Here is a 23,980-nt window from a genome sequence, read left to right as displayed (position 1 = left end):
ATTGTTTTTTACTAGGAAAAAAGTTTTATGTTGTTTTTTTGAAAAAATGCGCATTTATTTCTAAACAAATATTTTTGCTTAATAAAATAATATAAGTTTCCATATGACCACATTTCAGGACCTTAAGCTTAGCAACATTATATTTTCATATAAAAAAAAATGCTTTAAAATAATTAAATTTAGGCATATCAATTAAAACAATAAAAATTAACTTTTGACAACTTACTTATTTACTTGAATCTTCCTTTCTCAATGCCAATTATCTTACAAGAAATTTTTTGAGAATAAGCCAATGGCTAAAAAATTTGTCATGTGCAAGAAGGGGACATTACATTTTTGTGAAATCTTAACAATGATCCGAGTTACATTTTATTGTTCATAGTTATAGAGAAGCTTTAATATGACACCCATAATTGAACTCTTATATGTTGTATATTTCTAGGCAACCATTCAATGAGAATATAGTTTTGATTACACTTATGAATGTAGTTGGCCATTGGTGTTATAGTGATTATATCATTGCCACTACATTGTTATATAGCTGAGGGAGCTAGTGGACTAGGGAAAACAAAGAAGCATGTTATCTGGCTAGCAACAATATATTAGGAAAGGGGTTAAGTCCTTGATAGTGAGGCTTGGGAATATTGTTAGAAGAGACTTTTGATTTTCTTAAAATGAAATTTAGTTTAATATTTTTTTTTTATAGTTGAATTGTTAAGTTTTATCAGCATTAGGTAGTGATGTAAATTCATATGCTCAGTTGTTGATGATTGTGTACACTAAATGTAGAATCAATACAAAACTAATGCATACCTTGTTGTCTCCTAATGTTTTTCAATCATAAGAATTATGTCACTTTGATATTATTTATATACCAAATTGTTTCTGAATATATTTTAATATTTTAGTTGATTAGATTATAAAGTACATTGATCAATTAGATAGAATCTTCTCATTTAGTTTTGAACTTAAGTAATATTCTTAAGTTTCTCTTTAACCCAAAGAGTGTATATTTGTTTCTTCCATCATTCATAGCCAATTCTTTTATTTCAAAGCTGACATACTTATAGCTAAGGCTCAATTGTTTCTATTATCATTCTATTATACTTATAAAATTTGCACGCTTCTTTAAACCTGTAACTTTTTTTTTCTAATAGCTTAATCATTTTAACTTGGCTTCTATGGATTTCCATAAGTTTATCTTTAAAAAGGTTTGCCCTTATTTTTTTCAAAATTCCCTCCATGATTCATAAGTTGGCATGATTTGAGCTTTGATACCATTTTAATAACATAGTCTGAATGTGGATAGACAACAACTTATAAATGTTCATGAACACTACATTTTGTATATTATGTATTGTTTTGAAAAATAACACAAGAAAATTGAGATTGATTAAACTATTACAACTTATTAGGCATTTTTACTTTAAAAAATGGACACAATTGTTATTCCAAATGTTAATATAAATGGTGATCTACTCTTAAGGTTTTCCCTTTTCAAAAAGCTTGATCTCTATGTAGAGAGGGATAATGTTCAACCTATGAATTTTTAATTTTCTTTTCTTTTCATATTTTAAGTGAATGCCTTCTCTTCCTAGCATATTATATATCTCAAGCTCTCCTTTCCTAGAATGTCTCAATCAGGAAAGACAATCCTCAAATGTTGACAATAATTGGGCAACTTAATTGACAAGTACAAGTGTAGCTTCTCAAATTGTGCTATGAACTGAGAAATCAATACTTCAAAATTAAGACAGATCCAAAATTCTTCTTATTCCAATTTAATTAACTATAAGCAATAGAGAAAATAAATTGCAAGCTTGATGTCCTCCTGCCATGCTCATAAAACATGTCAATATCCAAACTCAAACTCCATACTTCCAAAAAAATTGTATGAATTTTAAGGATTTTAAAATGATTTTTTTTTGTTAAGAAGAAACTTAGGGTGTATATGAGCAATGTTAGTATGCTAATAGAAACCAAATTTAAATAAAGCTTCTACAAACTAAACAAAATTCATAAACTTCAAGATAGACTAAGATGAGCTCTCAATTGAGAATATGAGCCATTAATGAGCTCTCTCAATGAGAAGCTCTCTTGTTGAGTAGCTTTGTCTAAATAGATAGGATGTATGCTCAAGCTTATGCTTCAAAAAGGGCTTCAAATGGAGTTGGAATTTGGGTGTGAGTGTATGGTTTTGATGTAAAATGGCTTCTCAAAATGGCATTATGACTTTACTTCATGGATTGTGTTATTTTGCAAAGGGGAAGGATCCAATTTATAGGCAAGAGGCTTGAGGGATTGAGGGCTAAGATGCAAGGATGGGAAAAAGCTCATGGAGGGCTCAGATTGCATGAGAGGAGAGCACATGGATTGTGCTTCCTTATAGCCAATCAAGGAGTGACACATGTCACATGGTGAGAGGATGGAGTAAAGGGGAAGGATGAGTCAAAAAAGGAGGCTCAAGGGATAAAATCTTCATAAAGACCCTCATAATGACTTGTAAGAGCAATAAAAGGGCTTGTAAGAGTCATTTATGGCCTAGTGGACTTCATAAAGTTTTATGGTTGAAGATATTTGTGAAAGATACCATGAAATTAGAATTTGAGGGTTTAGGGGGGGTTTTAAGCTTGCTTAGGGTTGTAAAAATGATTAGAGGAAGGGTTAGAGATGGCCTAGGACTAGGCAAGTGGATGGCAAGTGGATTGCAATTAATGAGGGTGGGTGAAGGAGGAGATATTTGTTAACTTTGGCTTGAGTTAGCAAGTCTTAACCCATGTTTAGGGAATGTGACAAGGTTAGGAGGGGATTAGGATTAGGGTTAAAGACATCTTCTAGAAGAGTCTAGGCTTTGGATGAGGATGAAGACTTTCTAGAAGAGTCTAGAACTTCCTAGGATAAGATTTTATGAAATAAATAAAGTTTTATTTATTTCAAGGGTTTGGGTTGAGGAGATATTTATTAAAATATTTTTAATAAACATGAGGATTAATATTTAATCTTGATTAAATATTTTGAGTTGGGATTAGGGGTAGGAAATGATGAGATTAGCCTTTAATCAAAATTAAAGAAAGATTAGAAGATTTTGGAAGAGGTTAGTGGTCTTAAGGAAATTGGCTAAGTTTTGGGCAAAAATTTTTATTATTATTTATTTTAGGATTTTTGGTCAATTTATTAATTAAATAATTAGTAAATAAGGAAATAATGTTTAAATAAGATTTAAACATTTTTGGGAGGGATTCCTTAATTAAATATTTTTAATTAAGATAAAGAGATTTAATGGCATAAAAATTAATTAATTAATTAATTAATAAATGATGATGTCATCAGGACTTTTTCAGAAAATAAAAATACTTTATTTTCTAAAGGTTTTTAGGTGTCTACATTTTGCCCCTCTTTGATGTGATGCCACAAGTGGCATGGCATCAAAGATAAGAAAATAAGATGCCCAAGGCTAGAGCAGAAGAGGAGAGAATGGACTGTGAGATGCTCCCTCAAGAAGGCGGTGGGGAGAGAAAGCGAGGCTCGACAAATTCTTGAAATTACAAGAATTTGAGATGAGCAAGAAGACTCAAATTTTCTTAAGAGAAGAGGTTTGGTTAGCTCAAACTCTCACTACGGGAGAATGATAAAGGGAGAATCAGAGGCACAAGAGGAAGCAAGCTTAAGATCTCAGGGATTGCAGAGGACGAAGGAGCGGAGCGCTATAAAAGGAATCCAAGATGGGGAGATGGATGAGGGGATTAAAAAAGCTGATGCAACAGGATTTCAAAGAGTCAGATTGGTGGAATATGGGTTTCAAAGATCCCTAGGACTAGGATTGTGGATCTCGAAAGATGAGGCTTGGTGGATTGATTTGGATTGGTGGATCCCTAAGACTAGGATTGTGGATCCCTAAAGCTAAAGGTGAGGAGTGATTCAAAGAGATACTGATGCATAAGATGGGGTAGGAGAGACAGATGCCAGATATGGATGGGGGATAATGGAGATGAAGGAAAAATATTGAAGCTTTTTGAGCGGGGGGGGGGGGGGGGGGGGGTACTTCAAAGAGAAGTACCACCATGTAGTTGAGCACTAGATTTGCTATAGGACTGTTGATTAATTGCCAAGGTTAGCAAGAACATCAAGGCCTTTTCACCAACTATCCAGAGGACTGACAAACTGACTCAAAACAAACACACAAGGATTGCCCCAGTATCACACATGAATCCCAGAGGAAGCAGTGTGGAAACAACACTGGGTAACCCACAAGCAAAAAAGAAAACAAGCAAAAGACATGATCAAGACCTTACGCTCTGATTGCCCCATTCATAGTATACCATGATATGGAAGATCGTGGCAATCTTGAGGAGGGAACAAGGAGATTTCTTGGAAAAGATATTTCAAGACCCAACAGGGAAGAGTCCAAATCAAAAGAAAGCAAAAATCCAAAAGAGAACTGTTTGCCAATGAGATGGGTAGGACGAGGTACTAACAGACTAAGATCAGACATGAGGAAAGCTATATCCTACAAGGACCTATCGGAGAGCACCTAAGCTGATGGATTTGGATGAGTGTTGTGTCTGGCAAGCTGAACTAAGAAAGATAACACTTTGGTGATAGGAAATCTAGCTAAAGGATGCATTGGAATAGCTAACCAAGATGTGCTATGGGTGCAAGATTCTGATCAAGGACGAATTGACACGAACGCTGGATAGATGCAATGGTACTAAGCTAAAGAGGATGTACAAGCTGAAAAACCAAGATATTTACAAGCTGAAGCTGACTAAGATTGTTACAAGCAGGCAAAAGCTCAGGATGATAGGATAGCGGGATGGTTCAATTTTGTGTAAGATGCGAAAGCTAAGGGTGGGGTGATAGCGAAAGATATGGATTTGGCAGGATGCATCCAATGATGATGAGAGATTTTGTGACCAAGGATAGCTAGAGGAGCAAGATGAGATGGCTGGAGAGGATGGTAGATAGCTAGGATTATGATGGATATAAAGAGATGACATTGGGTTTGCATGAGGATAGCCTAGAGCTAGATACCAATGACAAGGGAGGATGGACAAGAAAAGATCTCCAAGGAATATAGTGCCCCCAATCAGAAGATAACATCCAGAAGGAGGTCTTATGATGGATGTGATAGGATTGAAGCTAGGATGGAAAAAGCTGAAGGGGCTAGGGAGATGGATGATAGCTGAGATGATTGGCTAAAGCTGCATAAGAATAGTGGATGGTGTGAGATGGAAGCTGGAGGATGGAGGATAGGTGGATAGATTGGAAGATGGAGTTGGATGTCAAGAGATGACCAAAAGCATGAGGGTGATAGGCTAAGCTGGGGATGGCGGGATTACGCATGATGCTTGTTTGCCAAGTTTTCATCATGGTACTTGTCCAAGGCGCTTGAATTGCCAAGTTTTCACCAGTGGACGCTTTATTTTTCTTTTCTTTTTTGACTTTTTGAATTTGGACTTAGCTGGAATGATTTTGGCTTTCTTCAGCTATTTTGGCTTTTTTGGGATTTTTCACTAGCTGTTGGAATGTTCAATTTTGTTGCTAGCTGTTGGTACACCGGATGTGTGATTTATGCAATAGATTAGATTAGATGGGATTGATGGTAGGAGATGGAGGGATGAAAATTCTGGAAAGGAGCATGAGATGGGGATGCTTGCAAGAGCAACATTGGCACATGTTGGAATGGGTGTGAAAAGAGCATATGGGGGATAGATGGTAGATGCGGGCGTGATGGAGGATTTTTGGAAGCGTGCTTGGGGATATAGGCACCCAAGATGGAGTTAGGAGATGGGGGACATGAGTCACTAGATGGGGGATTAGCAATGGTGGATGCCATTATGCATTGGGTTTCAACTTTTTTCTTGGGGATCCACATGGTTTTGGATTTTCTTTTTATAGGCTTTTGCATTGTTTTGCATTCTTTGATTGGATTTTTCCTTTTTGGAGTATGTCTTTTAGAGTAGACATATGATTGCCTAGGATGTGGATTTTTAGTTTTATGCATTTTGAAGTTGGCATTCACATTGCTGTGGTAAGCTTTGGGAAGATGGTTAGGAGAAGCTTTGTGAGATGGAGAGGATATGAAAGAGCATGTAGGGGAATGATGATGGATGATGTGCCCTGATATGTGCCTTTGTTGATCTTGCATAGAAATGGATGGAATAGGATTTTTATGATGGCTGATAGGAGGATGGAGGATGGTAGATTTTGGGACATAGGGACCCAAAATGGATTTAGCAGATGAAGGGGGGATATGGTAGGTTGTTTTGGGTTGCAAAGATGGTGGAGGGGGGATGACATAAGATTTCTTGAAGGATTGATGGGAGGCTAGCATGGTGGGCTTGGAGATAGGCTTGGTTTGGGGGTGTGGTGTACCAACACCTTTAGATGGTGAGCCTTTGGATACATATCCAAGACCATGAAATCCTAGATTTTTTTGTGCAATAATAGGCTCTCTGATTCCTTGCTCTTGTGGTCCTAAATCTTGACCTTGATAATGCCATCGATTGAGCATTTGAACAAGCTGAGGAAACTTTTTGCTTGTAGAAAATGGTAGAAGTGATTTATTAGGTGTATTGCAATGGGGAGATACTGTTCTTAATTCTTCTGCTGAGAGAGGGCCACCGTGGATGAATGTAAGTGAACCAAGAGGGTAGATTATAGATGGTGGAATAGCTTGGATAGGTGGTAAGATGGAAGCATGGAGCGGGGGAGATGGAAGGATAGGATCTTGATGTAGCTGGTGCGATGACAAGATATCTTGTAGTGGAGGAGATATGGCTTGAGGTTTTGGAGATGGAGGAGATGGTGACTGCACTATGGATGGAAGACATGGTATGATGATATCTTCATTTATGCTTTGGGGGATGTCAACATGCTTTTGGGTAGGATCTTGATAGGATTGGTTTGGAGTGGATGGTGCGATAGGAGGTGAAGGGATGGATTCTTCAAAGGCAGCAGATGAATAGATGGGAGATTCAGTAGTGGAGATGGGTGAGTAGAAGATGGATGCATAAGGGTCATTACGAGAGATTTGGGAAATGCTTGGAGGCGATGTGGATAGGATTTGGAGGGATTTGACAGGTGGTGGGATTTTGATGCTTTCGGGAAGTGGAAGGATTTTAAGCAATTTGATGGATGATATGGGGATGATAGCTATGGGAGATGGAGGTGATATTATAGATGGGGAAGCTTCATCACTGACTACTTCACATGGTTGGATTAGATGACATGGCTTATCGACTATTGGAGGCAACTTTTCTTGTATTTCCTCTAGGAGATTCCTTGGAGACTCATGTGTCAGAGGTGGAGGTAGATTGACAGGAATAGCTAGTGTGATGGGGGTGGAAGATTGGAAGCTTGGTTGATTGGGTGATGGAGGGGAAGCTGGAATATCAGATGGCATGACTAGATAGTTTGGAATAACTCTTGGATTTTGGGGGATGCTTGGGGGAATGTTTCTAAGGCTTTCAATGTACCCGTCATAGTCAACAATATTTTCATCATCATTGGAATATGAGGTGGCGGGAGCAAGTACAATGCAACCAAACACATCATGATAGGATTGGTACTTCATGCTTTGATGATGAGTTTGATGGGGATGGGGTCTTGCATATGGATGAACACAGAAGCTCATGGTTGGATTTGGATTAAGCACAAATTTTGGATTGGCTGATGAAAGATTTCCTAGGGAGAGTCAAAGCTGTATGACAGACCTAAGGAGGATTGGCTAGAGATTTTTGGCTTTCTTGTGGTTGGAAGACTTCAAGGGCATGCTTTCAAAAAGTGAGAGTTTTGCTTTCTTATGCACTAGATTGGTGGAGATTGTGTCAACCTAAGAATAGACTAATGATCTTATGGGCATGACACGAGATTGATCACTTGTGGATCCCAACCTTTAGCACAAGGTGATGAGGGATAATAGGTGACAAAGCTAGATTACCCTAGACAAAGCTCTGTCAAAAGGATAACCGTGGTGAGGCTGGTGGATTGGTCAGATTGATTGGATAACAAATTCTAGCAGAATGACAACAACTCTCTAAAGGCTTGGGTGTGATTTTGGATTGGGTTTCTAGCTAGCTAGGGGGGGATGATTTGGATGGACTTTGGATTTGGGTTTTTTCTAAGGCAAAGAACTAGATAGATTCGGTTACAGCAGGGGAGCTTGGATGATTTTCTAATGAGGCAGTGACTACGCTAAGTATGCCTTGAGTTGGGAGATTTCTAATTTTTTGGGATTTTGACCAAAATTGGCAAACATTCATTCAAAAGCTATGAACAAACAAGCAGACAAAAGTTTTGAGCAAGCACGTCAAACACACCAACATATTAGGAAGCTTTCTACAAGGATGAAATTTGGCTTAGCTAGGGAGTCCTTGATATACACAAGGTACGTGAGGCCCAAATCTGTAGATGAAACCAAAAAGATGTCACACAGCCGAGAGGAGCGGTAACCCACTTCTCCTCTTTCACTTCTCAAGGGTATAAAGTTCCTTGAGGCTTAGCTCGAGTGACAAAATTTTGATCCCAAGAGAGGTGTCTTTGGATTCACCTCCCGATCTTTATACTCCGCCAGAACACTAGAGTTGAGGTCGTCCCAAGGGGTAATGAAATCCCCAAGCAGGCCTCCTAAAAAGCTAAGACAAGATTATGGATCCTAATATTATGCACCCAAGATGGCCTCGAAAGACGACAAGGGGAGAGAAGACTTGGATGATCTTGGGCTAAAAAACACGCATGTTCTTTTACCAACTGACTCTTATGTGTGCTAATCTAGACTTTGCAAGAACTCATGTTTAAGAGACAATGTTCAATTCCAACTTGAAGCACCAACAAAAGTAAATCGATCGAAGAATGCAAAAAATAAGAAGAGTTAGGGTCAACAAAAGAAAACTCGCGCGCCCGGAGGCCCTCCACGTCAAGTATCGATTGATTTTTCTTTAAGGCATTCAAGATTGAGTGTGAGTTTATTTTAAGCCCAAAACAAAGGTGTGTGAGATTCAATTTCAAGCGCACGCTCGGAGGCCCTCCACATCAATAGTTGTTCAATTTTAGTGCCCAAATGAAGTGTTAGCGAGACTAATGCGCATTCAAGGAATTTTTTAACTTAGAAAAACCACTAAAAACCCAAGTGAGTGGAGTTTGATTTGCGTGGAGCACTTAACACCATCTTAGGTGGACCCATCCCCATAGATGGCACTGAGATTGCAACCAATGGTTAAATTGATGGGTGATTAAAGAGGGTGAGTTCAACGACAAACTCACTCAAAGAATTTTTATTTATTTTTATAACTCAAAAGATTACAAAAATGTAGATTCTTTTTATGCTCCAAAAGATGATTATTTGATCTATGACATTCAAGATTGGATTTGTTTTTTTAATCATGCATTCATAAAAACAAACTTGATTTTAATCCATGGCACTCAAGAATGATTTTAGCAACATGCATTCAAAGACAAGTGATTAAACATTCAAGTTTTTTCCTTTGAGCATTCAAGATTGAGATTTTGTGTGTTGTTTTAAGAACTTTGAAGTGCTTTGTTTTAACCTTAGATCATTCAAGATTGTTTTTGGACTCAAAAGTGAAAATGACTCTTTGGACTTTGCTTTTCATTCAAGATTTTGTGTTCTAGTTTGCATATTTTAAGCCCAAAAATGATATTCCTAGATTGTTTTGATGCATAAAAAACCTAAGAAACATTCAAGATTTTGCAACAAGACATTTGTTTGGAACAAATAACAAAGCTTTTTAGGACAATTTTGGCAACCATTTAGGACTCTTAGTTTTCATGAAATTTTTAAAAGAACTTTAACATATTTGCAAATGAGGTTCATTTTATCCTTGATTGATGCTTTGAGTTTGATTTAGATTCTAGTGTGCACTTAGTGTTGATTTTGAACCTTTTGAAATGGAAACTTGAAGTTCTTTTTAAATTCCCAAAAATGAAGTGTTCCTAACTTTGCATGAATGCATCTAAAACCTTGATGTTGCAAGGATGCAAATGATTAGATTGGTTTAGTTTCACTTGTTAAAAGTTTTTTTTTTTTTTTGCAAATTTTTAATTTTTTAATGGATTTAAGTATGATTTGGGGGTTCATTTTAAGCACTAAAAAGAAGTGTGTATGATTTTGCTTCCTTAAAAAAAAATGGCCAAGATCTCCCACAAGAAGAAGAAGAAGAAGTAGATGGAATAAGAAGAATTTCAAGTGCTTTGTCCACCTATAAGCTTGAAAAATCTGCAAATACTATGAGATAGACTATGAGTTCCTTTGTCTTCTTCATGCTCATGTGGACCTACAAAACCAATTTATACAGTCCTACCAATCACAAAAACAAGCAAAATTAGCCAAAATCAGCAAATGACATACAAAACTTGACTAAAAAAGCTAATGAAGATGACCCATGCGGGGTCCCACCGGGCGTGCCAAAATGTATATGAGCAATGTTAGTATGCTAATAGAAACCAAATTTAAATAAAGCTTCTACAAACTAAACAAAATTCATAAACTTCAAGATAGAATAAGATGAGCTCTCAATTGAGAATACGAGCCATTAATGAGCTCTCTCAATGAGAAGCTCTCTTGTTGAGTAGCTTTGTCTAAATAGATAGGATGTATGCTCAAGATTATGCTTCAAAAGGGGCTTCAAATTGAGTTGGAATTTGGGTGTGAATGTATGGTTTTGATGTAAAATGGCTTCTCAAAATGGCATTATGAATTTACTTCATGGATTGTGTTATTTTGCAAAGGGGAAGGATCCAATTTATAGGCAAGAGGCTTGAGGGATTGAGGGCTAAGATGCAAGGATGGGAAAAAGCTCATGGAGGGCTCAGATTGCATGAGAGGAGAGCACATGGATTGTGCTTCCTTATAGCCAATCAAGGAGTGACACATGTCACATGGTGAGAGGATGGAGGAAAGGGGAAGGATGTGTCAACAAAGGAGGCTCAAGGGATAAAATCTTCATAAAGACCCTCATAATGACTTGTAAGAGCAATAAAAGGGCTTGTAAGAGTCATTTATGGCCTAGTGGACTTCATAAAGTTTTATGGTTGAAGATATTTGTGAGAGATACCATGAAATTAGAATTTGAGGGTTTAGGGGGGTTTTAAGCTTGCTTAGGGTTGTAAAAATGATTAGAGGAAGGGTTAGAGATGGCCTAGGACTAGGCAAGTGGATGGCAAGTGGATTGCAATTAATGAGGGTGGGTGAAGGAGGAGATATTTGTTAACTTTGGCTTGAGTTAGCAAGTCTTAACCCATGTTTAGGGAATGTGACAAGGTTAAGAGGGGATTAGGATTAGGGTTAAAGACATCTTCTAGAAGAGTCTAGGCTTTGGATGAGGATGAAGACTTTCTAGAAGAGTCTAGAACTTCCTAGGATAAGATTTTATGAAATAAATAAAGTTTTATTTATTTCAAGGGTTTGGGTTGAGGAGATATTTATTAAAATATTTTTAATAAACATGAGGATTAATATTTAATCTTGATTAAATATTTTGAGTTGGGATTAGGGGTAGGAAATGATGAGATTAGCCTTTAATCGAAATTAAAGAAAGATTAGAAGATTTTGGAAGAGGTTAGTGGTCTTAAGGAAATTGGCTAAGTTTTGGGCAAAATAGAAATTTTTTATTTATTTTAGGATTTTTGGTCAATTTATTAATTAAATAATTAGTAAATAAGGAAATAATGTTTAAATAAGATTTAAACATTTTTGGGAGGGATTCCTTAATTAAATATTTTTAATTAAGATAAAGAGATTTAATGGCATAAAAATTAATTAATTAATTAAATAATTAATTAATTAATTAATGATGATGTCATCAGGACTTTTTCAGAAAATAAAAATACTTTATTTTCTAAAGGTTTTTAGGTGTCTACATAGGGAACTCCAATTGTTTCTCAATTTCTCCATTTTGGCTAAGTGTAATGTCCCTCTATCTAATCTTCTACATATATAGAATCCCATGCTTGCATTGCTATGATAACGAATGTGGATAATGCTTCTTCAAGAGTCTTATCATCCTTAACACAATACATATGCTTTCCTTGGCCTATTTGTATGTTCTTTGACCTTTTGATATGGTTCTTGCAAATGTCTAATTATGCCTATTATAATTTCTTAGATTATGATTTCCAATATTATTATATAAGAATTTGATATATTGAGGAAATATAAAAGGGGCCTTGCAAAGTGTACTAATATACTTTGAGCTCAATATATAATATAGAGGTTATTATAATTTAGCTACCCCTTTGATTAACCTTTATGTTTATTTATGACATCACCAAAAATTATATGTGGCACTTTAAAATAGATCAATTTGAAGTTATGTGTTGTATCTATATATATGCAATTAAAGAGTGGGCTGATGTCACATCAAAATTATACTAGCTAGTGATGAATTCAATTTCATATTCAACATGTATTATTAATGAGAGTATTGAATTACATGTCGACCTAGATTATTCAATGAATATATTAATGGTATTTCTTCTATACCGTTGAAATCTTGTCATGTACTATGATAGCCATGTATGATGACTGCTCCATTGTATAATCACTCTGAGATTGTACTTGTATATGATAATTGTTACTTTTGGTGTATGATGGAAGTTACAAGATAAAAATGATCTTAGGTAGCCATTATCAAGGTAAAAATATGTCTATGTATTTCACATCATGCAGTCATGTGAAGCTAACATTATTGTTCAGTGAATTGTATCCTAGAATGAATATGTACATGGTCACGAAGCCAAGTTGAGGAAAACCACATAAGGCAAACCATGATAATGTAAGAGCTATCAATGGAGCATTTCTCAAATTTGCAAGAAAACTATATAATGTTTTCTTTATAGGTTTTTTATCAATTCATTTTTGAATTTTTTGTTATTGATTATAGAAACATAGAAATTAATAGGAGAAATAGTTGCTAGATATATTTGAGTATGTAATAGAGATTTTTGTGCTACTATCATGTTCAAATTGGGTGTCATGTTGTAGTCAAGGAAGTTTTGAAAAATTTCTTTGAAAATTCTTCAAATCAATATTTTTTTGTGCTATAAGGGAGCATACCACTTTGAACTCTTTGTCCTTCCCTAGCAGCATTTTTGGTATGTCAAAATAGTAGATTTCCCCTCGCTAAAGAAAATTTGTTAAATACACATGAGATACCATTTAAAAAGGGGAAATGTCATTTGGGGAAAATAGTTCCATCAATGAGCTATGGAGTAGGGCCAATGTTCACCAAGCTTCTCTAGAATCATATAATACCTTGCTTGATAGAATTATGCAACAAAATAATCCATCAATGGTAACACTCAATAAATATACATGATAGTGAGTATATGGGTAATATCATTAAGAAATTAACTTGCAATCACCCATGCAAGTATAGATTCTAAACTTAATGTATCTAAGCTAATAACTCACAAGAACATTTATAAATATTTTAATCAATAATATATGTATTTGAAAAAAATAGAGAGAACCAGATGTCATAATTTTGATGCAAAGGAGCATAACATTTTGATGAGGATGCTATACGTGTGATGTGAGTTTTAACCAGTATTTGTCACAATTTTTATGCAAAGGAGCATAACACTTCGACGAGGATGCTATATGTAAAACATAAGGTTCGACCATTATTCATTGCAATTTTGATGCATAGATGGAAAGCATTTCAAAGGGGTTTTGTTCAAAATTTCAACAACCATTGGTCACATAGGTGGAAAGTGTAGGACACAATGCTTGGGAGTTGAGGCACATATCCCAACAATAATTTCATCTATATAACTACCATAGTAATGTTGCAATTTCAAAAAACGTTTAGAGTGTCATAAAATCAACAAAAAAGGATCAACAATGGTGTTTGTTATTTCTTCGACATAGTGGTGTCAAAATTGTAATGAATCTGCATTGAAAATTAGATCTAAATTTACTAGTGAATCTCCAAGAAAAAGTTTTTTGGTTCAAATAGGATGAATCACATACAATAATTGGCTTCAAACTTTCACTAGGTGCATCAAAGTACTATTCTTCCAATACTTTTTATGAACTTGATGGATCCTTTTCTTTGAACTTGATACCTCTTTGAATTCTTCCACATGCTCTCTCAGTTCATCTTTATGACTATTGTTGCTACTATCATTCATTCTAGTAATTTTTTTGTTTCTCCTTTTGAAAGGAGGATTCTTATTGATGTTCCTCATGTCCATTCTAAAAAATATTTCTATATGACCAAAATGATTGCATAGATGACATACTAGTGTACTTCTTCTTTGTTTCAGTCCAATGTGGATAATTGGTGCCCTGCAAATTTTTACAATATGTCCAAAGTTGTTAAATTTGGAGCACACAATATGATTCCTTGTTCCATTAGATCTTTCTCCTTCATTAGATCTGCCAAAGGATATTCTTCTTTCATTAGTTCTAGGGTTAGTGTCTCCAAACATTCTACTATTCCTATTATTATTATCAAATTTAGTTTTCCTACAATCTACATTTTTATGACTAGAACCATGACAATTATGTTGAGATATGATGAAAAAGATCATTTTTTAGAGAGGTTATTGAAAGAAGGAGATTTTTGAAGAAGACTATGTGTTTCAATCATTGTTTTGTCATTGATGTCAAACCTACCATTTGCTGGTAAGACAACTACTTATAAGATTCAAGTACTATCACTTAGTTTATTGATGAAGAGAATTTGATCAATAAGACGTAATAATAGCACCTAGAGGAAAGGTTGATTTATGATTATGTAATGAAGTACAAGACTTAGTTAAGGTAGCGATGACATGATGTATTGATGATCTACTTAAGGTTACAAAATGGTGGCTACACTTAAAGAGTTTAGAAGAACAAGTTATACAAAGTTTGTCTGCCAAGCTTGACCAAGTGGACAATTGGTGCTGATAAAAGTTAGTGCAAGCCAAGCAAAAAGTTAGTTGGAGCTTAGTGAAAGTAAATTCTAGTGGATGTTGAGTAAGACAGTTGATGCCAAGTAAAGTTTAGTTGATGCTGAGCATCAGTAAACTTTATTTGATGATGAATGATGTTATAGTTGATGTCTATCAATACAGTATGTATTGAGCATTAGAAGGTTGATAATGCTGAGCTACATTATTATGTTAAAGATCAAAAATTTGCCAAATCTAAGCTGACAAGTTTGTTTTCTTAAAACTTGTGAACTAGAAGGAATATAAGGTTGATGAGTAGGTGGCACAGAATTTGATATAAACTATTTTGAGGCAAATTCAAATGGATTCTAGGAGATGTTTGCAGAAGTGATACAAGATATAGGGTAGATACATTGTATCCTACCTAATCCACCAAAATCTTAAATTGGATGATGGAAAATGAGCAAGAAAATACCCTACTTTCCTATTTATAGGAATGTTTGGTCATGAAGAAAAATTTTAATGTGCAAGAAGCTAAGGAAGAGAAGGAGTTAATGGTTTTGCTTCATCAAGTAACCCAAGAGGAGAATCTACATTAGAATGTTAAGCAAGAAGCCTTAAGAAGATGAATGCTAGAAGGGTGAACAAGCTCTCAAAACTACAAAGTATGAAGGCCAAGAAGAATTGAGGACTAAACAAAGATCTATAATGCACAAGAGAAGTTGTAAGTTTTTATTAGATATTACTCTCTAACAATTATATCATTCATGGGTAAATCCTTTGGATTAAGGTTGACCTAAAATTCATTTGCAGATCCTTTAACTGGGTGGAATTCCAAGTGAATGGCCTAAAGTCCTCTAGCAAGGCACACTTCTAATATGGTGATTAAAATCCCTTAACTAGGTCACATTTAATAGTGTGTATTGTAACCTTTAATAGGGTTGGCCATTTATAAGACATCACTTCATAAGAGTGAAAAAGAGTAGCATGTTACTAGTGGTTTTTCCCAAATTGGGTTTCCACGTAAATCATTGTGTCAAGTGTGTTGATGAATCTATTATGTTTCATGTTTTACATTTCTTCAAGTTGATTTGATAGTAACCTACAAGTTTTAGGGTTTTCATAATCATAATGGATACATGCATGGGTATGAATGTTTTATGGGTTCACTAAGCTATGAAAAGTTTTATTTATACATCTGGACCTTGGATAATTGATTCACACCCCTCAGTTATTCTAAAGTGTTTCAGTAATTAGTATCAAAGCCATCTACTTAAGAGGACTAGTTTCAAGGTACTAGAAGCAGAAAGATCAAGATGTGAAAAAGAGAAGTACCCAAGCTCAATAGAGATAAATTTCATGCATGGAAAAGTTAGATGAAGCTACACCTTGGAGGACTTTCATATCATGCATAATATACCATTACTATGGAACATGCTGATCTAGTTGGAGCCCTAACTACTAAAGATATGAAGAAGAAGAAGAAATAACACAATCAAGAAATGTTGGAGATTTCCTTTGCCCTAAGCTATGCCAAATTTGATGATATCAAAGGTTTTGATATTGCAAAGAAAATGTGGGATACCCTACACACTATCTATGGAGGATACAAAAATGTTCAAAGAGCCAAATCTAAGAGTCTTAGAAGTAGGTTTGATTATATGAGAATGGAAGAAGGTAAAAATATTTCTCAATATGTTGCTAGAATAAAAGAATTTTTTAGTATAGCAAGAGGAGCTACTAGTCACATAGATGATGATACTGTGTTAAGAAAAGTCTTCAGAATACTACTGCCTATTTATGCTAGTTTCTGCAATTCAAGAATTGAGATGTATTCCAGGAAATGATTTTAACCCTTGAAGGTCTAGTAGGTAGACTCACTACTTTTGTGCTATCTAAATTTGATAATTACAAACCTAAGAGTCTTGAATCTACTTTCAAAGCTAAGCTATTATTAAAGGACTCTAATGAGGTGAGCAGCAGAAGAAGAAGAATAGAAAGATAAAATATGTATCTAGTGACAGTGATATAGATGAAGAAGATGTTGAACAATTGGAAGCACTACTTGCAAGAAGATTTCATAGAGGTAAAGGTAAGTTACCAATCATTTCTTTTAATTGCAATGAGGTTGGTCATATTGCTGCAAGATGTACATAGAAGAAGAACTACAAAGATGGCAACAAGTACAAGAACACAAGAGAAGATGACAAAAAAATTACAAATAAAAAGGAAAGAAGTCATGCTACATCATTGAAGAGGAAACTAGGGATGATTTTGATGAACACAATGATGAAGCAATGTATGTTGTAATGAAAGATGAATTTGATGAAGATGAGGCAACTACACTTGTGACTTGTGTAAACAAAAATGATAAATGGATCATTAACAATGGATGCTCACATCACATGACTAGAGACAAGAGTAAATTCATTACCTTGAATTGTTATGATGGAAATAGAGTAAGATTTGGTAATGATGCACCATGTTTGATAAAAGGAAAAGGTTCTATCAAACTCATAAACAATATTTCATGTGACAATGCTTACTATGTTGAAGGACTAAACTATAACTTGTTGAATGTGTCACAATTGAATAATTTGGGATGCAAGGTTGAATTTGGAAACAATATTGCTAAGATATTTGACACAAGTGAGAAAATAATTGGAAAAGGTGATCAAACTAGAAGTAATCTATTTTATCTTGATATAGAGGATGCTACTTGTCTTGTTGTAAAATTTGATGATGTATGGTTTTGGCACAAAATATTATGTCATGTTAATTTTGATAACTTTTTTAGTATCAATAACATGAATAAAGTTAGAGGTTTGCCTAAGTTGAAGAAGCCTAAAAATGTAGTGTGTAAATAGTGTCAGTTAGGAAAAATGACAAAGTCAAGCTTTAAGAGTAAAGCTTATACCTCTAAAGAAATGCTAGAGATTGTTCATACTGACTTGTCTAGACCAACTGAAGTTCAAAGCTATAGAGGAGATAAGTACATAATTTTTTTTTTTGATGATTATTCTACGATGATGATAGTCATGTTTTTGAAATAGAAATCTGATGATTTTCAAATGTTTAAGTCGTACTTAACTAGAGTCGAGAAAGAAATAGGAAAAATTCTAAAATATTTAAGATCTGATAGAGGAGGAGAATTTATATCAAATGAGTTTGAGATGTTCTGTAATGAAAGAGGAATAAAAGATAGACATCTGCCTCCAGAACACTTTCACAAAATGGGATTGTTGAAAGGAGAAATAGGTCTATAATGGACTATGCTAGAATCAAGAAAGATACTCATTCAACATCTTTTGAACTATGGGATGGATATCCTCCCAATGTAAAATATTTTAAGGTATTTGCAAGTAAATGTGACATTCTTAAAGATGTTAAGAATGACAAGTTTGATGAAAAAACTGAAGAAGGTATATTCCTTGGCTATTCTACAAGAAGTAAATCTTACAAGTATTTGAATACTAACATTAACAAAATTGTGGAAAGTACAAATGTGAATTTTGATGAATATATAGAAGTACATGAGGCTAAACCTATGAAAGAACTAGAAAGATACAAGTCATTTGTATACTTTTATGAAGGAATTCTCGCTGAAGAAGATGTTGCAAATCAATTTAGAAATTAATAACAAGTTTTAGTGACTATCAAGTCACATCCTGTGAATGCTAAGTTGCATTTAGGAACTGAGCTACATTCAAATGCCGAGCTATAGAATAAAGTGGGTGCACATTTTGATTATGAAGATAGTACACATGAAAGAGATGCTGATATACCTAATAGAGATGTACACAATGATTCTAAAGCTGAAAGACAAAATGAAGAAACATGAGATGAGCTGAGATTGTCTAAATATGTCAAAAGACATCATCCTACTGATCAAATGATTGAAAACAAAGATGTTAGGCCAATAACAAGAAATAGATTGAGAAGTGAATCATGTTTTTTGAGCATGAAGGAACCCAAAATAGTGAAAGATGCATTAGAATATGTGGACTGGTACAAAGGCATGCACAAAGAGATTGAACAAATAGAGAAGAACAAAATATGGAGTCTAGTTCCTAGACCAGAAGACAAGAATGTGATTGGCACCAAGTGGGTATTCAAGAACAAGTTAGATGAGAATGGTGAAGTCACAAGAAATAAATCACAATTAGTTTACAAGGGATATGCACAAGAAGAAGGAATAGACTATGGGGAGACATTTGTCCTATTACTAAAATGGAAGTAAGAACTCTACTTGCTTACACTACATATAAAGGTTTCAAAGTTTATTCTATGGATGTTCAATCTGCATTTCTAGATGGCATATTAGAAGAGGAAGTTTACATAGAACATCAAGAAGGTTTTTATGATGATAACAATAAGAACATGGTATGTAGATTGCACAAAGCTCTATATGGTTTGAAACAAGCACCAAGAGCATGGTATGAGATACTTCATACTTATTTTGTAAAAAATAGATTTGAAAGGACTGATGGTAACAACAATCTATACATAAAGATAGAAAAAGGAAAAGGTATTTTGTTATCTGAAATATTTGTTGATGATATCATATTTGGACGTCAAGATGCTTTATGTAAGAATTTTGCAAATCAAATGAAGCAAGGATTTGAAATGTCTATGTTTGGAGAGATGAATTTTTTTGTGGGTTTCCAAGTATATAGAATGAAGTATGGTATATATATCACTTAGTCAAATTATGCCAAAGAAATATTGAAGACTTTTGGATTAGAAAATTCCAAACTAGTAAGTACAACTATGGTGATGGGACATAAGTTGTCAAAGAATGATGATTCCGCTGAGATGAGTCAAACATTATATAGGTTAGTGATTGGTAAATTGCAATATGTTGTACATATAAGACCTGATATTGAATTATCTATAGAGATAGTTGCAAGATTCTCTGCTAATCCCAAGGAGAATCACTTAATGGCTATGAAGATAATAATGAGAAATTTGATTGGGCTAGAAACATTGATGATAGAAAGAGCACCAATAGAGTACCATTTTTTTAAGCAAGAGACTAGGTACATGAACTAGTAAGAAATAGACTTGTACCTCACAATCTGCTACTGAAGCTGAATATGTTGCTTCTACTGTAGACTGCACATTGTATGGATCAAATAGCTACTCAAAGGAATGAAGGAAGAGATCACAGAACTAGTGATACTTTATTGTGATAAGACAAGTGTTATAAATATATCAAAAAATCTAGTGATGCACACAAAGACAAAGCACATTGTAATCAAGTATCATTACTTCAGAGAGTTAGTTCAAGATAAAGAAGTGAAGATGGAATATGTCAACACAAAGGAGAAAATTGTTGATATCTTCACAAAACCATTATGTAAGGATGTCAATGAACATCTAAGTGGTAAACTAGGGGTGATACCCCTATCAAAGGCTATCTATAGTAACAAAAGGAGTGCCATGCATCAAACAAGTTGATGTTCATATAATACAAATTGATGTAGAGCATCTTACTTTAGGAACTACATAAACTAATCACAGAGCTGAAAATTCAAATTATTCGCAAGAAAGGTCATAGAGGGAGAAACTAAAGAAATTGCCATCAATGCCAAAGATGGAGATTGTTGAGATATGATTGAAAAGATCATTATTGAAAGAAGGAGATTGTTGAAGAAGACCATTTGTTTCAATCATTATTTTTTCATTAATTTCAAACCTACCATTTTCTAGTAAGACAATTACTTATGAGATTCAAGTACTATCACTTAGTTGATTGATGAAAAGAATTTGATCAATAAGAGGTAATAATAGCACCTAGAGGAAAGGTTGAGTTATGATTATGTAATGAAGTACAAGGATTAGTTAAGGTAGTGATTACATGATGTATTGATAATCTACTTAAGGTTATAAAATGTTGGCTACAGTTAGAAAGTTTAGAAGAAAAAGTTATACAAAGTTTGTTTGCCAAAATTGACCAAGTGGATAGTAGGTACTGAGAAAAGTTATTGCAAGCCAAGAAAAAAGTCAGTTGGAGCTGATTGAAACAAAATTCTAGTGCATTTCAAGTAAGATAGTTGATGCCGAGTAAAGTTTAGTTGATGCTGAGCATCAAAAAACTATAGTTGATGCTGAGCAATGCAATATGTGTCTAGTATCAGAAGGTTGATAATGTCAAGCTATTGCATTATGTTAAAGATCAAATATTTTTTGAATCTAAGCTGAAAAGTATATTTTCTTGAAACTTATGAACTAGGACAAAGATAGTGTTGATGAATTGGTGGCACAAAATATGATGTAAACCATTTCTGAGGTGAATTCAAATGGATTCTAGGAGAATTTTCTAGAAGAGATACAAGATATGGGGTAGATACATTGTATCCTACCTAATCCATCCAAAATCCTAAAATGGATGATGGAAAATGAGCAAAAAAAATCCTGATTTCCTATTTACAGGAATGCTTGTTCAAGAAGTAAAATTGTCATGTGTGAGAACCTAAGGAAGAGAAGGATTAAGGCTTTTGCTTCATGAAGTGACCCAAGAGGAGAATTTGCAATGACATGTTAAGCAAGAAGGTTTAAGAAGATGAATGCTTGAAGGGTAAACAAGCTATCAAAATTACAAAGTATGAAAGCCAAGTAGAATTGAGGACTAACCAAAGATCTGTAGTCTGCAAGAGAAGTTGTAAGTTGTATTAGATCAAAGCTCTACTATTACTCTCTAAGAATTGTATCAATATAGGGTAAATTCTTTCATTCTCTCATCCTGATGATGGATCACAGAGTGTGATCTGAAGTGTTGATGCTTAAAAAACAAACACAATCAAATCCAGAAGCAAAAGATAAATAAGGTTGACCTACCAGTCATTTGTAAATCCTTTAACTGGGTGGCATTCCAAGTGAATGGCCTAAAGTCCTCTAACAAGGCTCACTTCTAATAGGGTGATTGAAATCCCTTAATCAGGTCACATTTAATAGTGTTTATTGTAAGCTTTAATAAGGTTGGCCTTTCATAGGGCATCACTTCAGAAGAGGGAAAAGGAGTAGCATATTACTGGTGGTTTTTCCTTAATTGGGTTTCCATGTAAATCATTATATGAAGTGTGTTGATTAATCTATTATGTTTCATGCTTTACATCTTTGTAAGTTGATTTGACAGTAACCTACAAGTTTTAGGGATTGCATAATCGTAATGGATGCATGAATGGGTATGAATGTTTTATGGGTTCACTAAGACATGAAAAGTTTTATTTATACATCTAGACCTTGGATAAATAACTCGCCCACTCCCCCTCTTAGTTATTCCAATGTTTTCCAACAAATTATAACAATAAAAATTAGTAATATGTTTTATTGAATTAACTATATAGTTTCTCTTCATATGGCAAACTTCATTACATACAAATCATATACCTTTGAATTCATACGTTAGCTCTTTAGGTGATTCAACTTTCTCTAGCTTCTTAGGTTCATCATTCTTCTTAGGTTAACTTTCTTTCTCAACTTCTTTTGATGCATCTTTAGTTTGACTGGATTCAATCTTATCTTGATCATCCTTCTTATGTTCAAGGGTTCCAACAATTGGACATGACTCCTTTCTTGCTTTATATTTCTTCCTAAATTTTACTCATTAAAATATCCAATACCAGTCTTATCATAGGAAGGTCTTTGAAAATATAGTTGCTCACCAATTTTCTCACTGTAGGACTATAACTTTTCTAGTTTTTGCTTGGTCTAGGTTAATTCTCTTTTATAATAGTATTATATTTCTCAAATTCTGCATGCTCTAATTTGATAGATTCAAGTTCAAATATAAATTTTGTAAGACAGGGGTGATTGCACCAAGATGGTGTATAAAAAGGGTGGGTATTAGTGGACACCTTTTCTTTTTCAAAGTAGATAATCATTAACTTGGATGAGATGTTTGAAGGTCATCCTCTCAAAATGACAAAATGTGTAAAACATATAAATTGTAGTACTCTAGATCTATGTTCTAAAATACTACAGTTATTGTTTAAATGGATAATATTAGGTTTGCCAAACTCTACACACACGAAAAAAATTTCTTGATGTTTTTACAAAATATAACATAGTTCTTTTTGTGTGCAACACAAAAGACATAGGTATATTCACTATTTTTCACGTTGCTTTAGTAGGATGATAGTTAAGAGTCAAATCTAGATGTTTTATACTTTTTTGTAACTTTTTGGTGAGTGTTTTTATTTTTTATAAATTATTGAATTAACTACATCCTAAAATTTTGGTACATTTTTGTGTTCTAAGCATAACTTGCACAAAATTAATTGAAAACAGAAACCCTTTTTGTATAAATGTGTATGGAATCAAGTGTAGAACAATAATATATAGTTTATTATGAATATGGTTAAGTATATCAAAAGTTATTAAAAAAATGTCAAGCATATGTTTGTGAAGAATGTTGAGGCATTGGTAAAAGTAATTAAAGTTTAGCATGTTAGTTTTGTCCAAAAATAGAAAAAATTATATCGTTAGAAAAATAAGAAGACATGTAAGCTTATGGTGGCAATTTTAGAGACACCCACTTCACCATCAGTAAACCTAAGGAATGCAAAGATGATAATTCATCTTAGAAGATGGAAAAAAATGTAAAGGAAGATAATTGGAGAGAAAATAGTCTTCCAAGCCTTTGTGTGGTTTCCCTAGGCTTTTACCAAGTCATTACCTAATCAGGTTATGAAAAAAATCTCTAATTGAATCTTGATATCATCTTTTTTCAGACTTCACTTTAGTTCAATTATCTTCAACACATATTTTAGAATCTCATTTACTTTCTTTAATGTTGATACCTCATCACTATCTTTTATTTTCTCTTTATGTTCCTTTCTTGATTTTAGATTATCAATATTGTCTTTTCATTTCCCAATGTAGTCTTTTGCATCTTCATATCTTTCTTTTAGGTTATTTCTTTCTTAAGTAAGAAGATCAATCTTCTCAAGGGATTCTTCATGATTATTCTACAACTATTCTATATCCATAGGGATCTTACTCAAGCTATTAAGCCTCTCCAAAGTAATCGTGTTCTGATACTAATTGTTAGAAATAGAAAATATTGGATGGGGGC

Source organism: Cupressus sempervirens, chromosome 3 (assembly GCF_028749045.1).
Source record: "Cupressus sempervirens isolate cs-2001-9-10 chromosome 3, ASM2874904v1, whole genome shotgun sequence".
Classification (NCBI taxonomy): domain Eukaryota; kingdom Viridiplantae; phylum Streptophyta; class Pinopsida; order Cupressales; family Cupressaceae; genus Cupressus; species Cupressus sempervirens.
The sequence above is the reverse complement of the archived record's forward strand: the minus strand, read 5'-3'. Positions refer to the sequence as shown.